This window comes from Aethalodelphis obliquidens, unplaced genomic scaffold (assembly GCF_003676395.1).
Source record: "Aethalodelphis obliquidens isolate GAN/ISIS:26980383/991018 unplaced genomic scaffold, ASM367639v1 scaffold7, whole genome shotgun sequence".
Classification (NCBI taxonomy): domain Eukaryota; kingdom Metazoa; phylum Chordata; class Mammalia; order Artiodactyla; family Delphinidae; genus Aethalodelphis; species Aethalodelphis obliquidens.
This window is the reverse complement of record NW_020837951.1, coordinates 42,322,577-42,348,801: the sequence shown is the minus strand read 5'-3', so window position 1 is coordinate 42,348,801 and position 26,225 is coordinate 42,322,577. Positions and strand designations below refer to the sequence as shown.

The following is a 26,225-nucleotide window of genomic DNA, read 5'->3' as shown; positions in this document are numbered from 1 at the left end:
GGAGTCTAAATTCAGAACTTGTTCCTTCACAAGTTATGATTGTCTAAAAGCTGAATTTTTGCTCATGCTGAAAAAGAATAGGAGGAAGGATAGAGCAAAGACAAAAATTACTTAAAGGAAAAGAGGAAGCTCTAAAAAGACAGGATGGACTTAAAATCTTCAAACCTCAATAAGGGCAGGCAAGGAGACAAGATATCTATTTCAAAATACTAAAGCATCTTGCTGATGCTGATGCTTGCTGGGAGTATCTGACCCACCCTTCTATCCATCCTCCTCCACTCCAAAGATAAATTTAAATGAAAATAAGTTAAATTGTAGTTAAACAAAAGTAGACACTAGTGCAATTAAATGCAGGTTCAGGTTAAGAATGAAAGCACAGAGAATTCCAAAACCGTGGGACTTTCAAAGTACCATGCACTGTCATCCACTTTGGATGGTTTTTCAAAAAAATTGTTCTCTTGAAGTCCTTCTCACCATTCTGGCAGAATACGAAATTAGTTTTATTCAGATTTAAGTACAGTAAACCCCTCCGGCCCCATCCATGGTTTGAATGTCTGCAGTTCCAGTTACCTGTGGTCAACCGTGGTCTGAAAATATTAAATGGAAAATTCCAGAAATAAATAATTCTTAAGTTTTAAATTGCACACCCTTCTGAGTAGCATAATGAAAGCTTGCACCATCTCACTCTGTCCTGCCTGGGACGTGAGTCATCCCCTTATCCAGCATATCCCACCCATTAGTCACTTAGTAGCTGTGTGGTTATCAGATTGACTGTGCAGTTATCGCAGTGCTTGTGTTCAAGTCACCCTTTTTTTACTTAATAATGGCCCCAAGGCACAAGAGTAGTGATGCTGACAATTTGGATATGCCTATGAGAAGTCATAAAGTGCTTTCTTTAAGAGAAAAGGTAAAAATTCTCAACTTAATAAGAAAAGAAAAACATATGCTGAGGTGGCTAAGATCTATGGAAAGAATGAATCTTCTATCTGTGAAGTTGTGAAGAAGGAAAAAGAAATCCATGCTAGTTTTGCTGTTGCACCTCAAACTGCAACAAGTTATGGCCACACTGTGTGAAAAGTACTTAGTTAAGATAGAAAAGGCATTAAATTTATACAATATTTTGAGAGAGGGACCACATTCACATAACTTTTATTATATTATTTGAATTGTTCTATTTTATTATTAGTTATGTTGTTAATCTCTTACTGTGCCTGATTTATAAGTTAAACTTTATCATAGGTACGTATGTATAGAAAAAAACATAGTGCATATATACATATATATATATAGAGAGAGAGAGAGAGGGAGAGAATTCAGTACTATATGTGGTTTCAGGTAACCACTGGAGGTCTTTTATATTTATCTATTTATTAGGCTGCACCGGGTCTTAGTTGCAGCACGTGGGATCTTCGTTGCCACGTGTGGGATCTTTAGTTGCGGCATGCAGACTCTTAGTTGCAGCATGTGGGATCTAGTTCCTGGGCCAGGGATTGAACCCGGGCCCCCTACATTGGGAGTGCGGGGTCTTAACCACTGGACCACCAGGGAAGTCCCTCCACTGGAGGTCTTGGAATGTATCCCCCATGGATAAAGGGGGACTACTGTAGATATCCAAAAAGGTATATGGTGTCTTTCAGCACCACTGTGATCAAAATATGTGAATTTACCCTTAAAGGTCCAGTTTAAGAACACATGGGTTAAGTAATACCAAGATATTGGCAATGTTGTATCAACCAGGTAAAACCCAGGTCCCGTCATTTTCGCCTTCCTTTCTCTATCCCAGGAGCCCAGCTGGCTCCCAGGCCAACTCATCCATCTTATCGCGCTGTTCCACCATCGCTTTTACCATGAATGCCCCCGCATTCCCAGGTAGAAAGACTCATTCTCTTCTTCTTGGTCCTACTGTATCTTTATGTACCATTATTACGGCCTTGTCATGATGTTTATATGTCTTCCCATTAGTCTGTGATTTTCCTTAGATTAGGAACTCTCTTCTCTACCTTTGAACCCCAGCACCTTGGACAACACCTGCCCTAGAGTAGGTGCTCACTAACTGTCTGAATATTTGAAGAATTTCCTAATACCACTTTCTGTAGCATTCCTCAACTAGTCACCAAAAAACCTTGGACTCTTTCCTACCATTTAATTCTCAGGGGCCTTTCCCAATGTAAATGAAATATGTTCTCCTGCTTTAATTCTTCTCTCAGTCCCCAAAACAACAAACAATTTTGTGCCAACTCAGAAACTTGAGTTCTCATCAAATGGTCTTCATTATGGCTTCACCCTCTGAAAGAAAGAAGTTTCTTTTTTGGTGTACAGCTGTGAATCAAGTAACATCACGGTCTAATTCGGGACGTGCTTGGAGTCATTCCAGCCATTATTTATTCAGCATATATTGAGTGCCTGGGCTGGGCTCTGATTCTAAGGAATGAGTCTCCACCTCAGTGGGGAAGGCCAACTCTGTCATTTCCTTTCCTCCAGCCCAAGACCCATTTGAGCCTCAGTCTTCCCAGAACCATGAACTCCAGGATGGCTAAGACAAAAACATTTGGTCAAGAGTTTTTCAATATGTCTCTTACTGATATCCAAAAAAAATTACTTAAATATATATATATGCATATATAATTTCCAAGTCACAACCTAATGATTCATGAGTAATACTAACCTCTAGTTCCACTCATCAAGATCTCTTTGGGGGAAGATGTTTGCAAAAACAGGCTGGACCCCTCTCTCCAGGGTGGGTTAAAATGACCAGGATGACCATATCGCTGTCTTTTTTTTTTTTTCTTGAAATATAGTTGGTTTACAATGTTGTGTTAATTTCTGCTGTACAGCAAAGTTATTCAGTTATACAAATATATATATACATTCTTTTCTTCAATATTCTTTTCCATTACGGTTTATCACAGAATATTGAATATAGTTCCCTGTGCTATACAGTAGGACCTTGCTGTTTATCCATTCTATATATAATAGTTTGAGGATGACCACATCTTCTGATTGTCCAGGACCAGTCCTAGCTTATACCGGTTGTCCTGAGGTAATTATTAATAGTATCCTTTCTCATTCTCAAAAGTGTCCTGGTTTGGATAATAAAGTATATGGTCACTCTCAGTATAACTCTGCCACATTGGGGTTGTCAGAGACTTTACAGCCTCCTCTGGCATTACAACACTAATTTACTGCTAAAACATACAGCTTAAGATAAGAAAATCAATAACCAACCAGCTTTTTCTTTTCATAAACCTCCACCTTAACAACAACAACAAAAAACAGTTTTTCACTAAGACAACTGTGGGAGTTGCTAACATGTTTCTCATATGGGAAGGATGTACCCTTTGACTTTGCTGTAAAACCAGCTGAACAACATAACCCAAGGAGCTGCTTTGTTACAGACAGTGGGAAAATGTACGCAAAAGAGGTCATTTCAACCAAAAGAAATCTGTATATGATAGCTATTATTTGTATTAATTATATCTCCAGTGACCCACCTACGGGAAAAAAGAACTTTCCACTAAAAGCCAATTTGATGTCTCTTCTAAGGCTGTAATTAAACATATAAAAGAAATTCTGTTGTTACAAGGAAAAAAAGAGGCAAATGAGCTCTCTTTTTTGTTCCATCAACACTGGGATGCCTTTGCTGGGATAATAACTAAGGGATAGTCCTCCAAGGTGTGGGTAAGCAAAGGAGAATGATTTGAGGATTATTTTCATTTTACCCCAATGATACAGATAAGTTCTTATAGTCTTTTCTTTGGAATGATGGAGAAAGCAGTATGGAAAAATAATTAAAGCCAAGCACTCCATTTGGGGTTGAGTACTGTTTCTTGGAGTAAAGGGACTATCCTTGTTGGAATCCGAAATTTGTAATATGCTAGAAAGCTGTTTGACCTTAGACAAATTACTTAAACTCTCTGAACCTCAGTTTCCTCATCAATTAAGTGGGCAGAATAATACTGTAATAAGCAAGAACAAATCTGATACCATACTAGATCTGTTCCTTTTCCTGTGCTTAGTCATGCTGGCTCTGCACCTTTTGTAAAAGAATGTTGCCTAGAGCATGAAATATACAGGATAGCCTAGTCTCAGGGCTCTGACCTTTAAGAGTCCATTCATATGGAGATAAAAAGTTGCAGAACAGAGAATAACATTTGTCTTGTTGGAGGTTTACAGGAACATCACGACCTGACCTAGTGGACAGATGTGAGAACAAAGGATTCCAACACTAAGAAGTTTGCAACGACAAACCGTATCCCTCCCTCACCTTGTCTTTAAAAACGCTTTGCTGGGACTTCCCTGGCGGTCCAGTGGTTGAGGACTTCACCTTCCAATGCAGGGGGTGAGCGTTTGACCCCTGGTCAGGGAGCTAAGATCCCACGTGCCTCGTGGCCAAGGGAACAACGCATAGAGCAGAGGCAGTGTTGAGGCAAATTCAATAAAGACTTTAAAAATGGCCACATCAGAAAAAAAATTCTTTAAAAAAATAAAAATTAAAATAAAATAAGAACGCTTTGCTAAAAGCCTTCGAGGAGTTTGGGGCTTTTGGGGAACGAGCCACCATCTCCTTGCATGGCCCTGCAATAAACCTTTCTCTGCTCCAAACTGCGACGTGTTGGTTTGTTTGGGTTTACTATGCGTCGGGCACAAGATCTTACGTTCAGTAACAATACCATTCCTATCATCATTTGTTGTGAGAATTAAAATTGCTTTAATTCTAGAAAGCAGAATTCAAATATTAATTATTATGATGAGTGATAACTGTGGAAGTAGAGAGGAAGAAGGAAATGTAATGGTTTGGAAGACTGAATGCATTTGCAAGAGAAGGTTAGAAGCAGGAATGATAACCTTTGAGACCAGGAACTTGGTGGCATTTCTAATAACAATGAGGAAGTTAGAAGTGGTGCGTGTATTCGTTTCCTAAGTTGCTGCAACAAAGTGCCACAAACTGGGTGGCTTAAAACAACAGACATTTATTCTCTCACCAGAGGCTCTGAAAGAGAATCTGCTCCTTGCTTCTCTCCTAGCTTCTGGTGGTGGCTGACAGTCCTTGATGCTACTTGGTCTGGAGCAGCGTAACTCCAATCTGTACTTTTGTATTCACATGGCCATCATTCTTCTGTGTGTGGGGGGGGGGGGTGTCCAAATTTAACTCACCTTATAAGGACACCAGTCAGAATGGATTTGGGGCCCACCCTAACCCAGTAGGACCACATCTTGGCTTGATTACATCTGTAAAGACGCTACTTCCAAATAAGCTCACATTCATAGGTTCCAAACTCATCCTGAATTGGGGGAGCACCCTGGTTAACCCAGTGCAGTGCCTGTTTGGGAAAGGTGATCACAGGCCCACACTCAGAGAAACTTGATATAATAATTACTGGTAGGATTTTACAGAAATGAAAAGACTAACAGGGGATTCCTCTATGTTTTCCAAACAGAGCAAACTTTTAATACTTCTAGTATGAAAGGGGAAAGGGCTCTTCTTTCTTTCCACTTGTCTTATCCATCATTTGGACTGTTTGCAGGATCCTAAAGAATTTTCTCTTTACAGCTTTTCCCCTCCCACTTATTTTGTATGTGAAGCACCTTCCATAACTCAAGTTACTTTATTAGGTGTAACTGTGGGTGAGCAATTAAGTTTCTGCATCAGTGTGGCAACATCACTTTAATGTCATCAGCAACAACCCCAGAAGTTTAGAGTCAGGGATTGCATTCCCATTTTGTTTGGTCAGCACATTGTTCAGCTTTTTATTTTTAATTTGAACGTCTTTTGCTGGGGCACACACTCACTAGTTAAACACAAATGTGCCCACAGTCTCTCCCTAGGTCCCACTGCCTTGTATCTGGTCCAGTCACGCATTTATGGTACCCGCGGGAGACCTGGAAGCACAAGGTTGCCAGCCGTGATCTCCATGATCCCTAAACCCTATGACCCTGAAACTGAGACAGGCTGGGACCTGGGACCCTTTACTGGAGTGCTGCCACCTCGACAAACGTCTCCTCTAGTAACAGAATACAAAGAAACTGTAAGGAACTAAAAATAAACATGAATGCGCAGTTGGGACAAACTATGAACAATAAGATACAAAAAAGCCAAAACCCAGCTGCCACTTCTGAGGTGCCGGGAGCAAAAGCAAGGTACTGCGCGTGATCCCCGCACACAGCACCCCCCAGGGGGTGGGCAGATCACCTAAGCCACCCCTCCTGCCCGACCCCTGGACACACCCCTACACTCACCCCATTTAAGGAACCAGTTCGCCCCGTCTCCAGGAGCGAGCAAGGGAACCTGTTACTTGTTTTCACTCTCTCATGCTGCAGCACCAGTCCCGATAAAGCCTTGCCTGAATTCCTCTTGTGGCCTCTTCTCAATTTCTATCGATTAAAGAGTCCAAGAACCCAGGTCGGGCACAAAACCAGTCACATGACTTTACTCCATTTCACCCCAAATTCCCTTCCTTAACAGTTAGGGGCTAGCTTTTTCCCTCGTTAACCAGTTGTTTTGTAATTATTCTCAGTTCAGCTTTTATCTCCCCAAAACTCGATTAAAAACAGCTTTGTATTTTGTATCCTCCCACAATACCCAGCCTCCCAATCTGCACAGAACAGACATTCCAGCGTGTGCTGGCTAAAAACAAAAGGGCCAGCAAAACAACATCCTGCAATTATTCTCATATTCCAGGGCTTGACACAGTGCCACCTTTAGAGTTGACAACAGAGCTTCCAAACTTTAGAGGGCCTTGCTCTGGCCCGCTTTCACCTCTCCCCATCCAGCGGTGCCATGAGGCCCCAGGGCCAAGGACACATACTCGCTTTTAGTCCATGTCCTCTCCCCAGCTGCAAGGCCGTGCTCAAGGTACTTGAGATCCTGGAACGTGGCCCCCCACCCGCTTTCAGGGCCTGCACAGGCCCTTCCCCAATCCATCCACTGGAGGGTGAGCATGACACAGGTGTGCACATCCCTAGGCCTGAAAGGTAGCCAAGAGACAGATGTGTGTGAGGCGTTGTGGACAAAGCTTGGATGTGCTGGCCTGAGTGCATGCAGAGCCCTTTGCAGTGTGCGTGGGAGGTGGTGGTGACCAAGGGACACCAGCCAGGGGCCCTACAAATGTTAAGTGCCTCCCTGGCTTGACACACACGTGGGGTCGAAGAGGTAAATATCCATGGCAAATACTCGTATTTCTCACTTTTACCCAGGATATACTCTCCCAGCCTGGATATATTTTGGTATATAGTGATATCTACCCAGTACAGAAACAGCTGACTTTTAGTTATTTGCTGAAAGGATGATAGACTAAAAGAGAGAGTACTTGTTTTCACCCAGGGTTTTTAAGAACTGAAGAAAACTTCAAAAGCAGGTAAGAATGGTTCATGCTATTTCCTAAGTATGCTAAGATTCTTCTGAGTTAGCCAGTGCTTCTGGACCAGCCATATCACCCAGGATAACTGGGAGTGATGTCATGGGATCACATTTAAATCAATATCCACCCTGAAATAACCATCGTCATGCAGACACGTGCATTATCATAAAATGCATTCAAGTTAGGCACTACAGTGTGACATCAATTTGACAATACTAATTAAAAGTGCATTTAAAGTATCTTCGAAGTAGCCATTACATCACACTTTATATATTCTCCTATAATCTAACCATTATCTACACTTTGAAATCCAAACGGAATCTAATGGGAGACGGAAATGAGCTGGCCTTGGCAGGACTTTTACCAGAGTCAGGTTGTCCACAGGAGAAACAAGATGAGTTATAGGCTATAGTGTGCGTGTTAAAATGGTCACTTCCAAGACTTCCCTGGTGGTCCAGTGGTTAAGAATCCACCTTCCAATGCAAGGGACGCAGGTTCGATCCCTGGTCGGGGAACTAAGATCCCACATGCTGTGGGGCAACTAAGCCCACACGCCACAACTAGAGAGCCCACATGCTGCAACTACAGAGCCCACGCGCTCTGGAGCCCACCCACTGCAACTACTGAGCTCGCGCGCCACAAGTAGAGAGAAGCTTGTGTGCCACAAGTAGAGAGAAGCCCACGCGCCGCAATAAAGAGCCCGCGAACCACAATGAAAGATCCCACATGCCACAACCAAGACCCAATGCGGCCAAAAATAAATAAGTAAATAAATATTTTAATAAATAACTAAATAAAATGGTCACTTCCATACTCACTCTCATACACTGAAAATTTAGTTACATTAGGTCTCAAGATCAGACGTGAGACTTTCTCTTACTGGTATAATATTGTGGGCCTAATTCCTGCTTTAAATCCTCTATGAAACTGAAAATTCAGTTCTGATTTTCCTGATGGAAACAGTGAATATTTCCAAGCAGTCTGCTTAGTTTTCCCCTGCCCCTACCCCCATCTGAACATATATGGATGAATTTTTTCCATGATGGAATGAAGAGGAAAAATTTCAACCTCTGGCAGATTAGCTAAGACTTTTCATTATACTTTATGCAGAACTTCTGTGCCTGCAAATCAGCAACCACCCAAATCAAGAGTCCTTGGCTCATGTTTTTGCACAGTTTGATGTACATCCTCTAGCTATTCTTTTCCTCCTCTCCCTCCTCATTCTTTTTAAAATTCTGAATCTTCTTGGGTTTCTGGAGGATACAATTTTCATTCATCTACTAAGTTTTTACAATCCAAATTCTGTCCTGCAGATAAGCAGGGTCTTTAACTTTCTTTATCCTGATTGCGACATCTGGTCAACCACCAGCTGGCATAAACTCACCTTCTGTCCACCTCAGCCTGCCCTCTTCCCCCATGAAGTACAACTGTGGCAGACATAAGACTAGTCAAGAGATTAGTTCAATTGGGATCTCCTCAGACATATACACATGCTCACCCATTCACCCTTCCAAGTGACCCCAAATCATTAGGCCATCAGATTCTGAAGCCGTTTCCAAACTGAAGCTGCAGCTCTCTATCATGGGACCCTCCCCTGCTCCTAAAGCCTGGTCGATTCCGGCCCCACAGGAGGAAATATAGTAAAAAATGCATGAAAAGGATTATTCTCCTATCCGATTCAAGCAGCATCTTTAGGAAACAAGAAACAGTAATTAAAAAAAAAAAAAAAAAAAAGGGTGTTGGTGGCATGTTCTTTGTTTTTCTTAAAAGACAATCATTTTCATCTTCTTGGCATATATCGTAGAAAATATGCACAGTGATTTTAGAATGACAATATTTGCAATACAGCCTTAATACAAAGAAACTGAAGCATTCAGCTATTCCCAAAAAGCTCTAATATAAAACAGAAAGAATCTATAATATCCAGATTCTAGGGGATTATTTATGTGTTTGCTTTTTTTGGTTTATTTTTATGGGGAGTTAGTGGTAAAAAATGAAGGAACTGTGGAGGCTTTGAGAGACTGAGAGATGAGCAAATCTGAGAAAAAAGATTTAGAAATGAAAATAATATGAGAAAAGATGCTCTGAGCATTTTTAGATTCGTAAAACCTTGGGTTTTGGCACAAAACAGAATTTGTTGATGAACCTTCCGAACTAGTGTTGAAAACTGACACTCTTCTTAGTCTTATACTCTGAGGTATGATACAAGTTACATTAATTGGTAAATTAGGTTATCTTTTTTGTTATGGCATATTAGTTATAATAATTACTTTCTGCTCCTTTAAGAATTCCAAGATCACCTCACAAAGGATGATTACTCTCTGATACAATAAAGGAAACAAATGAAGACCCAATTCACCCAGCAAGTGGGCAGGAGCAATCTCTTCCACAATGATCTACCATTGTAGCCCTACTTAGCCTTGATACATCAGAGAAACAAGAGCTAATTTAAAAATCATGATTATTTTACCTTAGTTGTTTTGTTTTTTTTTAATGCCTCAGACATTTTGGGTGCTTGTAACCAAATAAAATTAGTCTGGTTAACACTACCATGCCTATAACAATGAGAGTCTAATTTATTTTCCACCTAGCATCAAGCAATGGAAACCTTGCCAGACCATGAAAATGAAACACTGTAATGCAGGCTAACAGGAGAAAAGCAAAAGTAACTCATCCAGGGTTTTCTAAAGCTTGCTGTCTGCTGCATCATTATGAAAATCCAGATAAGGACCAACTCCCGTCTACCTAGTGATGATGTGACCTTCTGGAAAAACACGTCCCAAGAGAAAAGGCCTATCGAGATCCCAAACTAGCTTTATGGAAGCTAACAATCCTCATACATCCCTCAGAGGAGCTTCATAAATATTTATCATGGATGAAATGGTCAAATCCCAATTAGTCGTCTTGCTCTTATCTCCCCTCCTCCAACCTAACTCTTGGATATGGCAAAGCTCCTTACTTTGTACCTCTAAGACTATGCAAGAGACAGAGACAGGGAGAGGGGGAGGCTAGGACTGTTTATGGAGAAACTGTGTGTCCCAGGCACTGCTCCTACCATTTTCATAAACGGCATTTCAATAAACAGTGTGGGGACTAGATCTTAACCATAAGGGAAAAAATCAGATCTGTATGGTACATCAAAATCAATCCCAGATGAATACAAGATTTATATACAAAAAATTTAAATAATCAATATATGTCAAGAAAGTAAAGGGGAAAATTTGTGCAACATTGCCTAGGGGAAATGCAGATTTAAAAATTATAAACAAAATGTAAAATACACCATTAAAAAAACATGAAAAAGCAAAGCCTTTGCTAGGCAAAAACTGTTCTAACATAACAAAGAATTTATATTCTTCATTGAAAGAGCTATTGCAAATCAATTTTTAAAAGACAACATCAATAGAAGAGAAAACATGGAAAGTACAAAAAGGCAACTCATAAAAAGAAAATACAAGTAGGCATATGAAAAATGTTTCGCCTCACTATAATGAAAGAGTACAAATGAAAACCATGAGGTGCCGTATTTTGTCTATTAGAGGGGCAAATTTGAAAAAACTCCAGTGTCAGTGGGAATATAAGAAAACAGACCCCCTACTCCAATTTATTCCTGCAGCACCTGTGCAGCAATACAAAGCAACACGACAGCTTGGATCAACTTCAAAATGTGTCATGTCATCCAGAAATTCCAATTCTAGGATTTCAGAAGAAATTGTTGGACAAGTAGCCAAATATAAATATAATGGACAGTGATCACACCATTAAACACAATAGCAAAAAAACACAATTAAATGCGCAGTGGTAGGTAACGAAATCAATGAGTTATGGTGACTATACAATGGAAACATTATATAGCTAAGAAAATCAATGTAGATAGATACTTACTGACATGAAATGATGTTTCTAGTACAGTGAATGAAAAAGGAACGCATAAAACTGGAGGGAGTACAGTAAAGGTGAAGAGGGCTTCCCAGTGCTCGAATTCTAGGTCGGCCACTCATCTGCTGCCTAACCTTGAACCTCAATGACTGACTGTGGAAAATGGGAATGACAATAGTACGTGCACTTAAACCAGTGCTTAGCCCACAGCAAACACTCAATGAGTGTCAGTGTTACTTTAAGGTGAAAGCGATCTGGATTATTCTTATGCTTGCATACACACACACACATACATACACTTGTAAGTCAGAATTATCGTCACCAAATGTTAATCACTGGGCAGTACAGATATACTGTTTGTTTTTATTACTTATTCATAAAAGTAAACAAAATTCTATCCACGTTTGGTTATGAGCATCCATGTCTATCAGTTGTCAAAGGTTAAACCTAAGAGTTTTTGCTAAAAAAAAATTTTTTTAAGTTTTAGTATCAGTTTAACTGTCATGAAGAGCAGGGACCCAGTCTGTTCTGTTTCCTCTCTGTTCTCAGAGTGAGGGCTTCATATCCTGTAGGCTATTCTAATATTAAAGTTAACGATTTATATGAATTTTAAACTGATACTATTAATGCATCACTGAAAAAACTTCAGACCCCCAAGATAACTGTGGCAAAACGTTCTCTGACAAGACTTCTGGCTGAAAGGTCTATGTTTACAAAATGAAGAACTGAGCTGCATTATATTTTTTTCCTAAATTTTCAGAAAAAAAGGAAGAATCCTGCTCTAAATTGTTCACAGACATGGAGCGTATTACCCTGTGCTGGAAGCCAAACTGGGATCTCATTTCGACTTTGACAAAGATAAAATCTTATAGCTAAACTACATGTTTTTGTGGCTGATTTTTCTTTTTGAAAATGCAAATGTAAAAGTTGATACCTTTTTTAATCCAACTAACTAGCAAAAATTAAAGTGAGATAATAAAATGTTGATGAATGTCTGGGGAAGTTGAAATTTTCATGCATGGCTGTTGGTAACAATAAATTAGTACAGATGCTTTGGAAAGACTTTGGCAGTATTTTTTTTTTAATTAATTAATTTATTTTTGGCCGTGTTGAGTCTTCGTTGCTGCCTGCGGGCTTTCTCTAGTTGCGGCAAGCGGGGGCTACTCTTCATTGTGGCATGTGGGCTTCTCATTGTGGTTGCTTCTCTTGTTGTGCAGCACAGGCTCTAGGCGTGTAGGCTTCAGTAGTTGTGGCATGCAGGCTCAGTAGTTGTGGCTCATGGGCTCTAGAGCGCAGGCTCAGTAGTCGTGGCACATAGGCTTAGTTGCTCCATGGCATGTGAGATCTTCCCACACCAGGGATCGAACCCATGTCCCCTGCATTGGAAGGTGGATTCTTAACCACTGCTCCACCAGGGAAGTCCCAGCAGTATTTTTTAAAATAAAAGTATACATATTCTAGACTGGTACTATATGATACTCTGCAATTATTTAATTTCTTAGGCATGATCACTGTATTGTGGTTATATAAGAGAATGACCTTGTTATTAGAAGATCTGTGGCGGAATATTTAGGAGTGAAGTCTAAAACTTTAAAGATTCAGTTAAAAAAAAAAAACTTAAACACATATACATACATGTGTGTGTATATACTGGGTTGGCCCAAAAGTTTGTTCGGTTTTTCCCGTAAGGTGGCACTACTAGCACTTCGTCGTCTTTAACTTCATTGGAAAGAATTTTGTTAGACTGTATTGTGACAGCTGTCATATCAGCGTGCATTTTAAAAGAACTTATCAAAATTGGTGAATGTTTGTAGCCATTTTAATACTGAAAATGGAAGGAAACAAAGCAACATTTTCAGCATATTATGCTTCATTAGTTCAAGAAAGGTAAAAATGCAACTGAAATGCAAAAAAAGATTTGTGCAGTATATGGAGAAGGTACCGTGACTGATCAAATGTGTCAAAAGTGGTTTGCAAAGTTTCGTGCTGGAAATTTCTTGCTGGACGATGCTCCACGGTCAGGTGAAGTTGATAGTGATCAAATCCAGACATAAATTGAGAACAATCAATGTTATACCACGCGGGAGATAGCCAACATACTCAAAATATCCAAATCAAACACTGAAAATCATTTGCACCACTGGGTTATGTTAATCTCTTTGATGTTTGGGTTCCACATAAGTCAAGCGAAAAAAAACCTCTTGACCGTGTTTCTGCATGCAATTCTCTATTTAAACGTAATGAAAACGTTCTGTTTTTAAAACAAATTGTGACGGGCGATGAAAAGTGGATATTTTACAGTAATGTGGAACAGAAGAGATCGTGGGACAAGCGGAATGAACCAACACCAGCCATACCAAAGGCCGGTCTTCATCCAAAGAAGGTGATGCTGTGTATGTGGTGGGATTGGAAGGGAGTTCTCTATTACGAGCTCCTTCCGGAAAACCCAACAATTAATTCCAACAAGTACTGCTCCCAATTAAACCAAATGAATGTAGCACTCGATGAAAAGTGTCCAGAATTAGTCAAGAGAAAACGCATAATCTTCCATCAGGATAACGCAAGACCACATGTTTCTACCAGGCAAAAAACTGTTACGGCTTGGCTGGGAAGTTCTGATTCATCCTCTGTATTCACCAGACACACTGACCTTCGGATTTCTATTTATTTCAGTCTTTACACAATTCTCTTAATGGAAAAAATTTCAATTCCCTGGAAGGCTGTAAAAGGCACCTGGAACAGTTTTTTGCTCAAAAAGATAAAAAGTTTTAGGAAGATGGAATTATGAACCCAAGGTAACAGTATTAGGAGGTGGGGCCTTTAGGATGTACTTAGGTCATAAGGGTTCCACCCTCACAGGATTAGTGTCCTTATAAAAGAGACTCCAGAGAGTTAGATTTCCCCCTTCTGCCACGTGAGGACACAGTGAAAAGATGTAGTCTACGAACCGGCAAGGAGGCCTTCAGACGCAGAATCTGCTGGCACCTTGACCTTGGACTTCCCAGCCTCCAGAACGGTGAAAAGTTTACGTTGTTCATAAGCCACCCAGTCTGCGGTATCCTGTTATAGCAGCCTAAATGGACTGGTGTTGGGGGCAGGGGAGTGCGGGAGATGAGAAAGCAAATATAGTAAAATTAAATAATTGGATATTTTAGGTTTAAAAAAAAGCAGGTGATGATTGTATGCTCTTTTAACTTTCCGACAGGTTTGAAAATTTTCAAAACAAAAGAGTTGGAGAAAAAAGTATCATATCTTCACGTGCACAAGGCAACATGCAGCACTATTGTTTGTTAATGTGAAGAAGTGAAAACTGCCCCCATGTCCAAAGAAATGTGTATTTGTTGGATGAAATGTTTCATAGCAATGAAAAGGAGTGCTTTTCATTCTACTCTGATGGCATCTAGTGTAGAGTCACATAGATGGGTCTTTTCTTTTTTTTTTTTCAAGTCTCTAAGTGCAGGCAACCCTCTTTTATTTTTTTTAATAACTTTTTTTAACATCTTTATTGGAATATAATTGCTTTACAATGGTGTGTTAGTTCTGCTTTATAACAAAGTGAATCAGCTATACATATATCCCCATATCTCTTCCCTCTTGCGTCTCCCTCCCACCCTCCCTTTCCCACCCCTCTAGGTGGTCACAAAGCACCAAGTTGATCTCCCTGTGCTATGCGGCTGCTTCCCACTAGCTATCTATTTTACATGTGGTAGTGTATATATGTCCATGCCACTCTCTCACTTTGTCCCAGCTTACCCTTCCCCCTCCCCATGTCCTCAAGTCCATTCTCTATGTCTGCATCTTTATTCCTGTCCTGCCCCTAGGTTCTTCAGAACCTTTTTTTTTTTTTTAGATTCCATATATATGTGTTAGCATACGGTATTTGTTTTTCTCTTTCTGACTTACTTCACTCTGTATGACAGTCTCTAGGTCCATCCACCTCACTACAAATAACTCAATTTCGTTTCTTTTTATGGCTGAGTAATATTCCACTGTATATATGTGCCACATCTTCTTTACCCATTCATCTGTCGATGGACACTTAGGTTGCTTCCATGTCCTGGCTATTGTAAATAGAGCTGCAGTGAACATTGTGGTAAATGACTCTTTTTGAATTATGGTTTTCTCAGGATATATGCCCAGTAGTGGGATTGCTGGGTCATATGGTAGTTCTATTTTTAGTTTCTTAAGGAATCTCCATACTGTTCTCCATAGTGGCTGTACCAATTCACATTCCCACCAACAGTGCAAGAGGGTTCCCTTTTCTCCACACCCTCTCACATAGATGGATCTTATAAAGCAGTGCCGAGTGGAAGATAAATATATAAATCAAAGGAGGTTGCCAAATGAGTCTTACATACCATTTACTTCCACATTCATTTTTAAGTACACACAAAATGTGCTACTTCACAGTTACGTAGCTATGAAATATATGGAGAATGGCTTCAAAGAATCCATGGTGGCTACATCCAGATGGATGTTAATGGGAGGGGGGGTAATCATGAGGGCAAAGGAGGGGCCATGACAGAGCTTAAAGATGACACTGATGAAAGCAATCCAATTCTGAGCACTACATCTGGGGAAGGTTTTATTTCTATTTTCTTAACCTAATGGATCAATGTTTTAGAAAGGAAGAGAATGCACTCATCATAAAACTAGTTTGTTCCAGGCCACCACCAAAACATCACAACGCATCTGCATTTGTGTCAGCAAATCCCAGAGAACCAGCCTTCCGCCTTCTTGCAGCCCAGGCCGGTCACCACCGTGTGTGCTCAGTTCCCCACCTTCTCGCTCCTAACCAGTCCTAGGTTTCTCAAATCAGAAGCTTGGGTGGAAATTGCCTCCTAAGTAACTAATATGCTACACACACATTCCACAGGTCTCTTTTCTTTTTCATTATGGGAATCAAGCAAGGTCTTCAAGGCCATGACCCTTTAACAGCCCTTCACTTTGACATGGGTTACGGCCAATGTAGAAATAAACCAACGGGATAGGGATGCCCCTTCCCCACAGCCCCTGCCCTGTGTCTGAGGAGGCACGCAATACATGCATATACTGAAGAAATGAACGAATGAAGAAGTGAATGAGAAAGAAAGGAGAAGGGAGAGAGAAAAAAAGGATGATAGAAGCAGAAAAAGAAGCAACCGACTCAGTGGGACTATGTGAGCTGAGAGAACCAGCCACAACTCCCAGACTTATAGCCGAGAGTATAATAATTCTGGCCCACTGGGAACATAACCAGAACCCGATGTGTATCAATAAAATCACAGGGAAGGCAGAGAAGACCACCTTGGTCTTCCCAGTGTTTTCATGGACCAGGGCCAAGTACAGACATTCTGCTGAGCACTCTCACTCCATAATGACTCAAACAATGTTTCATTAAGAACAAAATATTGGTTAGCAGGGAATATGAATGGCCCACATTAGGGAGCCTTTCTGGGGATGAAACCGTCTTTTCAATGACTAACCAAAAATATGATGGAAAAACAAGAGCAGGCCTGGAATAAATGATACAAATAAATGGTACAAAGAAGTCAGCCAAGTTTAAAACTGTTCTTCCTTCAGTGGCACAAGAGGTGCAGTGGTTAACAGATAATTATTTCATAGGAGAAAACAGCACCACAGAAAGGCAGGCTACCTTTCATTTTCATCACTCAACTAGACAATCCCTAATCAAGAATGAAGAGGGAAAAAGACACGTTCTCCAAAAACCCAGGGTATCATTTGCACAATATTTTTACATTAGCAATTAAAAATCACATATTTGAGGGGGGAATCAGAGGGACCTTAGGGATTATTCTACCCAACCCCCTCATTTTGTCAATGAGCTCAGAAAGCTAAATGCCTTCCCTGACGCCTTATAATGATTTAGAACCGCAACATAGGACTCCGACTCCAAGTCTCATAGTTTCCACCTGACACCACATCATTCCTCCTTTATAATTCTTCAGCCTCTGAAATCTAAGTTTCCCAGTCTCTGAGGCTTCTGTTAGGAAACTAATTTTTTTATTATTCTTAAGAAAATTAAGAATATTTCCACCTAGATTGTATAGTTCATAATATGGAAGTGTTATTAATACTCTCAGGTGTGGTCATGGTGTTTTGTTTTTGTAGAAGAATGTTCTTAATTAAGAAGCAGTAGAGATGCCATGCCATGATGTCTGCAACTAACTTTCAAATGGTTCAGCAAAACAGAATAGATAGATATAGACAGGTAGATAAATAAATATAACAAAATGTTTTAAATTATTGAATTTAGATAGACGAGAAGGGGAGTTCATTATACCATGGCTTTGATGTTTTTATTTTTTTTTTTTATTTTTTTTTTTTTTTGCGGTACGCGGGCCTCTCACTGTTGTGGCCTCTCCCGTTGCGGAGCACAGGCTCAGCGGCCATGGCTCACGGGCCCAGCCGCTCCGCGGCATGTGGGATCTTCCCGGACCGGGGCACGAACCCGTGTCCCCTGCATCGGCAGGCGGACTCTCAACCACTGCGCCACCAGGGAAGCCCTGATGTTTTTATTTTTTAAAATGTTGCATAATAAAAAGGAGGAAATGTAGATATGTTTTCAAAACTCATTATTTTAAAGCATTTCCAGTTTTAAGTAATAGACTTTGACTCTGTGCCCAGCTGCTCAGATACCTCATGTGACACAGCTAACCAGGCCTTCCAGGGGAGGGGGTTTATGGGGTTCCCAGATAGTATGTCTAAACCTAATTACAGCAAAATCATGTCTAGAAAGTGTGTGTAGGGAGTGGTAGAAACCAGGTGAGGTTGTCCACTCAGCGTAGATGAGGAGACCTTGGACCCAGGTGTCTCTGCTTGCTGCCCCTCCCATAAAAGGCTGGGGTGGGGATGGAGACTGGGGCCTGCCTTCTATAGAAAGGCAGAAGAAGCCTACAAAAAACAGAATTCAGACACTCACGACCGTTGTTTTCCTCTGTATTCTAAAGCAACCCCGTGTTGTAGCTCCCCTAGGAAGTACAGTTAGTGAAAATGGAAACCCTGCCCTGAGCGTCATGAGCAGGTGGACCTGAATATCTGGGTCTTGTCCGGTGCTGCCTGCCTTTGTTCTTTCTCTTATCTCTGAGCCTGATTTAAAGTCTGTTGCTCTCACCACTTTCACATGAACCAGAAGAAATACTGTCTCTTGGGATTCTTGGCTAGGACTCCACAAATTCCTCTGAGCCTCAACTCGTGTTGCTCCAGAGAGCTGCCTCAGCCAGAATGATAATTCTCAAATGTTTAGTCTTCCCTCCCAAAGCGTTCACAAATACAAACTTAGATCAGAATTTTTTCAGAGCTCTTACACAAAGATTTAAACAAGCTTCACAAGTGTCACTCTGTACCCATTATAATATATGGCATTGTTCCCTCTAGGCCTCTAAAGGCACCTCCATGCAGGGCTGACAGTAAGGATGGCGTGCGGTTAAGCTGATCACACCTGGTCTCATCCATCCCTCTCTGTTGGGTCAAAATACCTTCCCAGACTAGTTGAACAAACTTGTTTACTGCGATACAGAGATCCCTCTGTAGAGGCCAGAGATAAGAAATCTTTTAAAGGGGGTAAAGGGTGAGGGTGAGTCAGAAAAAACACTATAACATGCCAAGCAAGTGATACCAATATTTCACAGTTTAACAAAATGTTCACCCATCAACAGAGGAAGGGATAAACAAAATGTGGTATCCACATACACTGGAATATCATTCAGCCTTAAAAAGGAAGGCAATGTTGATACATGCTGCAACACAGATGAACCTTAAAAACATTATGCCAAGTGAAATAGGTCAAACACAAAAGGGAAAATATTATATGATTCCACTTATACAAGGTACCTAGCTAGAATAGCAAATTCATAGAAACAGAATGTAGAATAAAGGTTTCCAGGAGCTGGGTTAAGAGGAATGGAGAGTCACTGTTTAATGGGTACAGACTTTCTCTTTGGGATGATGAAAAAGTTCTGTAAATGGATAGTGGTGATGGTTGCCCAATATTGTAAATGTACTTAATGCCTGAGTTGTACATCTTAAAATGGTTTAGTAAATTTTTTTTTTTTGCGGTACGCGGGCCTCTCACTGTTGTGGCCTCTCCCATTGCAGAGCATAGGCTCCGGACGCGGAGGCCCAGTGGCCATGGCTCACGGGCCCAGCCGCTCCGTGGCATGTGGGATCTTCCCAGACCAGGTCACAAACCCGTGTCCCCTGCATCGGCAGGCGGACTCTCAACCACTGCGCCACCAGGGAAGCCTGTAAATTTTGTTATATATATTTTATCACAATAAAAAATGGTGGTGCTCACTTCTGCAGCACATCCACTAAAATTGGAACAATACAGGGAAGATTAGCAGGATGACACTCAAATTCGTGAAGTATTCCATATTTTTCTAAAAATATTGAATCACTATGATATACAGCTGAAACTAATAATAATATTGTAAATCAACTACACTTCTATTTTTAAAAATATGTTTTATAATAAGTGTTTCCTAACACGTCAATACTTAGCACAAAACCCAGGAAGCTAGGATGTGATTCCATTTTCCTTTAGCTAGCTAACTTATTAGTACACTAACAAACATCAAAGCTATATCTTATTTTCCTGTTGCCTAGTTTCTACCAGTCAAAAGGGGCCTTACAGAGGGGTCTTTCTTTCTTAGGAAATCTCTCCTCTTTTGCACTGCTTCATCCTTCACTTTGGGATAAAGCTCAAACGATGTATTGGGTACATACCTTTCGGCCAACCCAATATTACTGACTTTCTTTGGAGGATTTCAAAGCTTGATGGACTAGGACATTTTCAACCCACAGTCAAGATTTTAGCCACAGGAATTACCCATATGTGTTTTTAGAAATAATTCCCTCTAACATCCTATGAGTCTGTAGATGTTTCTGCAATAGCTGCTTATGGGATTTCGTTAGAAAACTTCAGCAGTTGTAAAAAAGTAAAATCATAGGCTAACGCTATGTATTCAGAAAACTCAGAAACCACTGAGTTCAAATAACTGAACAAAATTCGACAATAGGATCTTGAGATCCAAGAGTGTGAATGGCTTTGTGCTAGGGTCCTGAAGATACACCATCCCTTCTCTCAAGGACACTGTGTGAGTAGGCAAGGCATATAACAACACATCATTTAAATACATTTAGAAAGTAGTGTGAGATTAAGTGCCACATTGAATGCAACAGGTAAGTGCTATGGAAAGTCTAGGGAGAAAGAAAGAGTAGAGTCTGAATAGTCCTAACAAGGACGGAGCACCTAAAGTGAGTAAGGGATGAGGGCTAGGAGCAAGGAAGCTACTTGAAGAACACAAATGAAGGGACAGAATCCAAAAGAATTATCACATACGAGGGAGGAGGAGGGCAAAGAAGGGAGCCACGAAGCTAGAGTAAGGCATTTATTCTAGGAAGTAGAAAGTAACAGGAAAAAGGGAGGCAGGAACCTACTGAGGTAGTGAAGAGGGAGTGGTTTGAATGATTGAAACATTCAAACACTAGCATCTGGCAAAAGCCCCAAGTGCCGGAACACACCTATTAGCTACCAAGTTCTGCTGGAAATTTTACAACAAAAAATACCATATTTAAACAACAAGGTCCTACTGTATAGCACAGGGAACTATATTCAATATCCCGTAAACCAAAATGGGAAAGAATATTAAAAAAAAAAGAATGTCTATATGCGTATAATGGAGTCACTCTGCTGTATAGCAGAGATTGGCACAGCACTGTAAGTCAACTATAGTTCAATTTAAAAAAAAGGTTTTTTTAATACCATACCTGTGTCTATTGGGTAGGTGGTGAGTTGAGAGATGATATCAAAATCTACACCTGCTTATGACGGTGTGTTGTGCATACAAATATTTTTTTAAATGCCATACTTGTTTCATGCTTGATTCAACCTATATTTACAATCATTCTTTTTTTTTTTTTTTTTTCTTGTGGTACGCGGGCCTCTCACCGTTGTGGAGCACAGGCTCCGGACGCGCAGGCTCAGCGGCCATGGCTCACGGGCCCAGCCGCTCTGCAGAATGTGGGATCTTCCCGGACTGGGGCATGAACCCGTGTCCCCTACATCGGCAGGCGGACTCTCAACCACTGCGCCACCAGGGAAGCCCTACAACCATTCTTGACATTAAAAGCTAAGTTTTTAAATTGTAAGATCAAATAACTTTATGTTTAGAATTTTTGTTTTATTTTTCAAAATGAAAATTCCAATTAAGCCACCCCTACCCCCAGTATTTAGTATAAAATATTGGGACCCATTCTAATTAGGGTCACTTTAAGTAGTCTTTTTCCTAAATCGACCATTTTCAGATCATGGGGCCTCCTATAGGTCTTAACTAGTTTATTCCAGCCCCAGCCAGAGTTAGAGACCAATACCAGATTACTAGGCTTCTGGGAGCAAACACTGGTAGCTGTTATCAAATGCCCACCAACCTCAAGAGTCTGTACGAAACCAATCGGACATTTGGGTTGTTCACACAAATGCAGTTGCTCAGTGGCAAGGGATTAAAGTCTCAAACTCTCACCAGATACTATTGCCCCGCAAATGTCAACCTAGGGACTAAAACCAAACAAGGAAGAGATCCGTGGATCAAGGGGACACCATCGTCTCAACAATGGAATCTAATATAGATCCTTTATTCTCTTCACAGCTCATGCTATATATTATCATTAGGAGGGAGGCTCTGAATCAGTTTCCTTAGAATGTGAGTCTGTTTCCATGGTGACAAGAGTGTGCTCCTTTAAACCCAGGGACAAATGAATGGAGCATTCAGTAAGTCAGGCAATTTCTGGGCATTTTCAAAGCCTCAGAACAGACAGATAATGGCTCTAAGTCTTACCAAACATTGATTTGTTTCATTTCTAAGTGCAGAGGAGGCCAATGATGGAGAAATATATAAGAACTGCATCCCAAACCAATATTGACCCTGGATCAAGTGTAAAATAAGCCTGATTCTCAGAGGGGCTTATCTTGTCAAATGAAATTACACTGGCTTCACCCTGGCTGGCACTGACATTGTAATTGTCATGCACTCAGGCAGAACACAGCGAAAGGAAAAAAATTTTTTAACGAGATTTTTCCTATCAATCCAACTGAAGTGGTACTTTCTAAATACCAAGGATGGTTAATCTCCTATTTTCAAATGGTGACGATGCGCTCAAGAATCTAAATAAATAATTTTTTAAAGTCTATATAATCCTTTCTTTTGTGAACTACCTATTAGACAATTTTCTATGGAGTGCAACTTTGGGTCTTGCCACTATATATGTTCATTTGTTAGAGTTCATGTAGAATTGCTTTAAAGAAAGACCAGAGCTACTTTTTTGTGTGTGTGGTACATGGGCCTCTCACTGCTGTGGCCTCTCCCGCTGCAGAGCACAGGCCCCGGACTCACAGGCCCAGCAGCCATGGCTCACGGGCCCAGCTGCTCCACGGCATGTGGGATCTTCCCGGACCGGGGCACGAACCCGCGTCCCCTACATCGGCAGGCAGACTCTCAACCACTGCGCCACCAGGGAAGCCCCCAGCGCTACTTTTACAGACTCTTGGCGAAACTTGACTTGAAGTTGGATGGCCATGAATTAGAAAGAGTCTTGTCAGGAAGTACAATTTTCACAAAACAATGTTAAACCCATCCCTCAGCTCATCTCATCTGTTTATCTTTAAAATATGAATCTGCCCTTTTTCAACAACAGAAAACCCTCACCAGACAATATGCCTCAAAGTACCTTCCATCAGATCCTTATCAAAATCTTTTCTCGAGAAATGTCCTCAGATAATTGTTTGAAGGACACACCTTCAAACAACTAGGATTGTGGTTCTCAATCCTGGCCACACTTTGGAATCATCTGAAGAGTTTAAGATAGAATATCGGTGCAAGGTGGGGTCCAGGCAGGATATTTTTAGAAAGGCCCCCTGGTGATTCTAAGGTACAGCCCAGGTTGAAAACCACTGACATGCAGAGGCTGTCAGTATGGTTAGACCTAATGAGCTCTTTTTAAAGCCTTATTACTACGCAAGTTATACACGAATATATTATACACGAATATATCTTTCCTTATTTAAAAAGTTAAAATATTACAGCTAAATCCTGCCTTGGCCACCTCCACTGCTCCCCTCCCCAAACCCCAGTCCCTTCTCAGTTATGGGTGTTCTTCCAGAACTCTATTTATTTGCATACATATGTATTTTCACAGATATATTAGTGAATATACATATATATGAAAATACATGTACATTTCATTTTTCAAAATAATTTTTTAAATTAACTAATTTATTTCTTTTTGGCTGTTTTGGGTCTTCGCCACTGCATGTGTGCTTTCTCCAGTTGCGGAGAGCAGGGGGCTACTCTTCCTCGCGGTGAAGGGGCTTCTCATTGCGGTGGCTGCTCTTTGCTGTGGAGCACGGGCTCTAGAGGGCAGGCTCAGTAGTTGTGGCGCGTGGGCTTAGTTGCTTCACAGCATGTGGGATCTTCCCGGACCAGGACTTGAACCCGTGTACCCTGCATTGGCAGGCTGATTCTTAACCACTGCGCCACCAGGGAAGTCCCTCAAAATAATTTTTAACATGTGTCATACCACACGTATTATTCTGCTGCCATGTTTTCACTTAATAATATGCCTTTGAGCTCTTTCCATGCGGTACTTCTCAGCCTCATTATTTGTAACTGGTGCACAGTAGGAACATGGCATAGTTATTTTTAGAAGCCATTCCTCTAAATCCATGCCATCCAACATGGTAGCCACTAGCTACAGGTGGCTGTCGAATACTTGAGCGAAGCTGGTATGAGCTGAGATGTGCCGTACGTACAAAGTACATGCCAGATTTTGAATACTTACTAAGAAAAAATATATACGTTATCTTGTTAATAATTTTTTAATCTTAATTGTATGTTGAAAGGAAAATATGTTGGATATATTGGATCAAATAAAACATTAAAATCAATTTCACCTGTTTTTACTTTTATTAATGCAATCATTAGAAAACATAAAATTACTTATGTGGCTCACATTATATTTCTATTGAACGGTTCTGTTTTAAAAGATGGGCGTTTAGGATATTTGCCGTTCATCTGACATTACAAGGAAAGTGCCCCAGTAGCATTCTTATACATCAGTGGCTCTCAACAGGAAGCAATTTTGCTCCCCTGGGCACATTCGGCAATGCCTGGACACAGTTTTGGTTGTCACAACCAGGGTTACCACTGGCATCTAGTGGGTAGAGGCCAGGGATAGTGCTAAACATCCTACAATGCACAGGACAGCCTCCCAAAACAAAGAATCGTCTGGCCCGAAATATCAGTAGTGCTAAGGCTGAAAAACCCAGCTATGCATGAATCCTTGTCCACATATGGAAGTGTTTCTCAAAGGTAGACCTGAAGTCAAAAAACTGCCTGTGCTTCTGAAACACTGAGACACCACAAAACTGCCCTCCGGAGTGGATATGCCAGTCAGCATATCTCATCAGCAGTGCGTGGAAATACTCAAATTAATCGTAAAAGAACAAATAACCCAACCAAGAAAAGTTCAAAAGGCTTCAAAATGTCCACTCAATATTGTAAGTTCTTACTCTCATCACCAGGAATGACAATACAACTCTAAGTCCCAGAGTTTTAAGTAATATTGGGACGTTTAACCTACTCCCGCCCTTTTAAAAACTGTCTTCTTTGCTCTCAGAACATAAATCATTTGGGGTCCTAGCATAGTTAATTTATAACTAACTAAACAACTAACTAGTATATCTCTCTGCTTTTCAAATGTGGCTAAAATTTGAATCTTGGGAGAGTGAACTGCAAATCTCAAATACTTCGCTAACATTTAAAAAATAACTTGTATTTATCTTACGCCCTTGTCCAGAGCCCTAGAGCACTGTCTGTTTTCCCAGCAACTGTCACCCTTGGAATGACCTTCATGTATAGTAACTGATAATACAAGCCATGTGCCAGGATCAGGTGTTTGTTCTCCAAGGTACCATATATTTTTTAGTTAGAAATTATCCTGCCAAACAAGGCCGCACGCAGAAATACGTTACAGATCTTAATCTGTTAATGCAAACGCAGAGGTAACGTGGATTTGAAATGCGTTGTTCCTATACTTACATTTTACCTACTCTTTTTTAGAAAACAAGATTATTAACCTTCTCTAATTTTCAATTTCCATATTTACAAAAATGCAAACTGTAGCAAACATGGTTCATGTTCCAAGTTCTCTGCATGACAAGTGTAAGGTACTCTACAGCCATAAAGCTCTTTAGGAGAACTGTGACTCTTATAAGCTTCCTCTGTTATGAACTCCTCATAAAGAACTAATTTTAACTTTCTTCCTGGAGTGAACTTGAATCATGAATTCATTCTCAGTATGAGAGCACGCAAAATGAGACAAGCGCTAGAAACAATTACAATTAGTTCTGACTTGTCACCATTTCTCCCACACAGGTTTTAAAAGGTATGTTTTTAGGGGGCAGTTTTCAGAGTTAAAGTATTCAAACTGTGGCCAGCAAGCGCTGTGATGACATTTACCATGTCTTGGTCTAAACTGATACTTATTTTTTGTTTTGTTTTGTTTTTTTGCGGTACGCGGGCCTCTCACTGTTGTGGCCTCTCCCGTCGCGGAGCACAACCTCCGGACGCGCAGGCTCAGCGGCCATGGCTCACAGGCCCAGCCACTCCGAGGCATGTGGGATCCTCCCGGACCGGGGCACGAACCTGTGTCCCCTGCATCGGCAGGCGGACTCCCAACCACTGCGCCACCAGGGAAGCCCCTAAACTGATACTTATTGACTTTCATATTTGGGGCCTAAAAGATTCCAGATAATAAAAGAAAAAAGAAGGGGAGGAAGAGGAGAAAGACAGAGGAAAGGCTGGACTGGAAACTCCTTGAGGAAACAGCATCATCTTTCTTGTTTATCACTTCATCCACAGCTCCTAGCCCAGGTCTCAGCATAGCTAACATAACTCAAATACATGATTAAAGAATGCAAGATAGAATACA

At 40.8% G+C, this 26,225-nt stretch overlaps 1 protein-coding gene and 1 pseudogene across 1 annotated transcript in view; one reads left to right on the top strand and one right to left on the bottom strand.

The window, feature by feature from the left end:
* The window catches only part of GNA14 (G protein subunit alpha 14), a 194,572-nt gene that overhangs the window by 106,360 nt on the left and 61,987 nt on the right, over positions 1-26,225 (bottom strand). The window lies entirely within an intron of this gene.
* On the top strand, positions 19,526-19,618 carry LOC113620290 (uncharacterized; annotated as a pseudogene).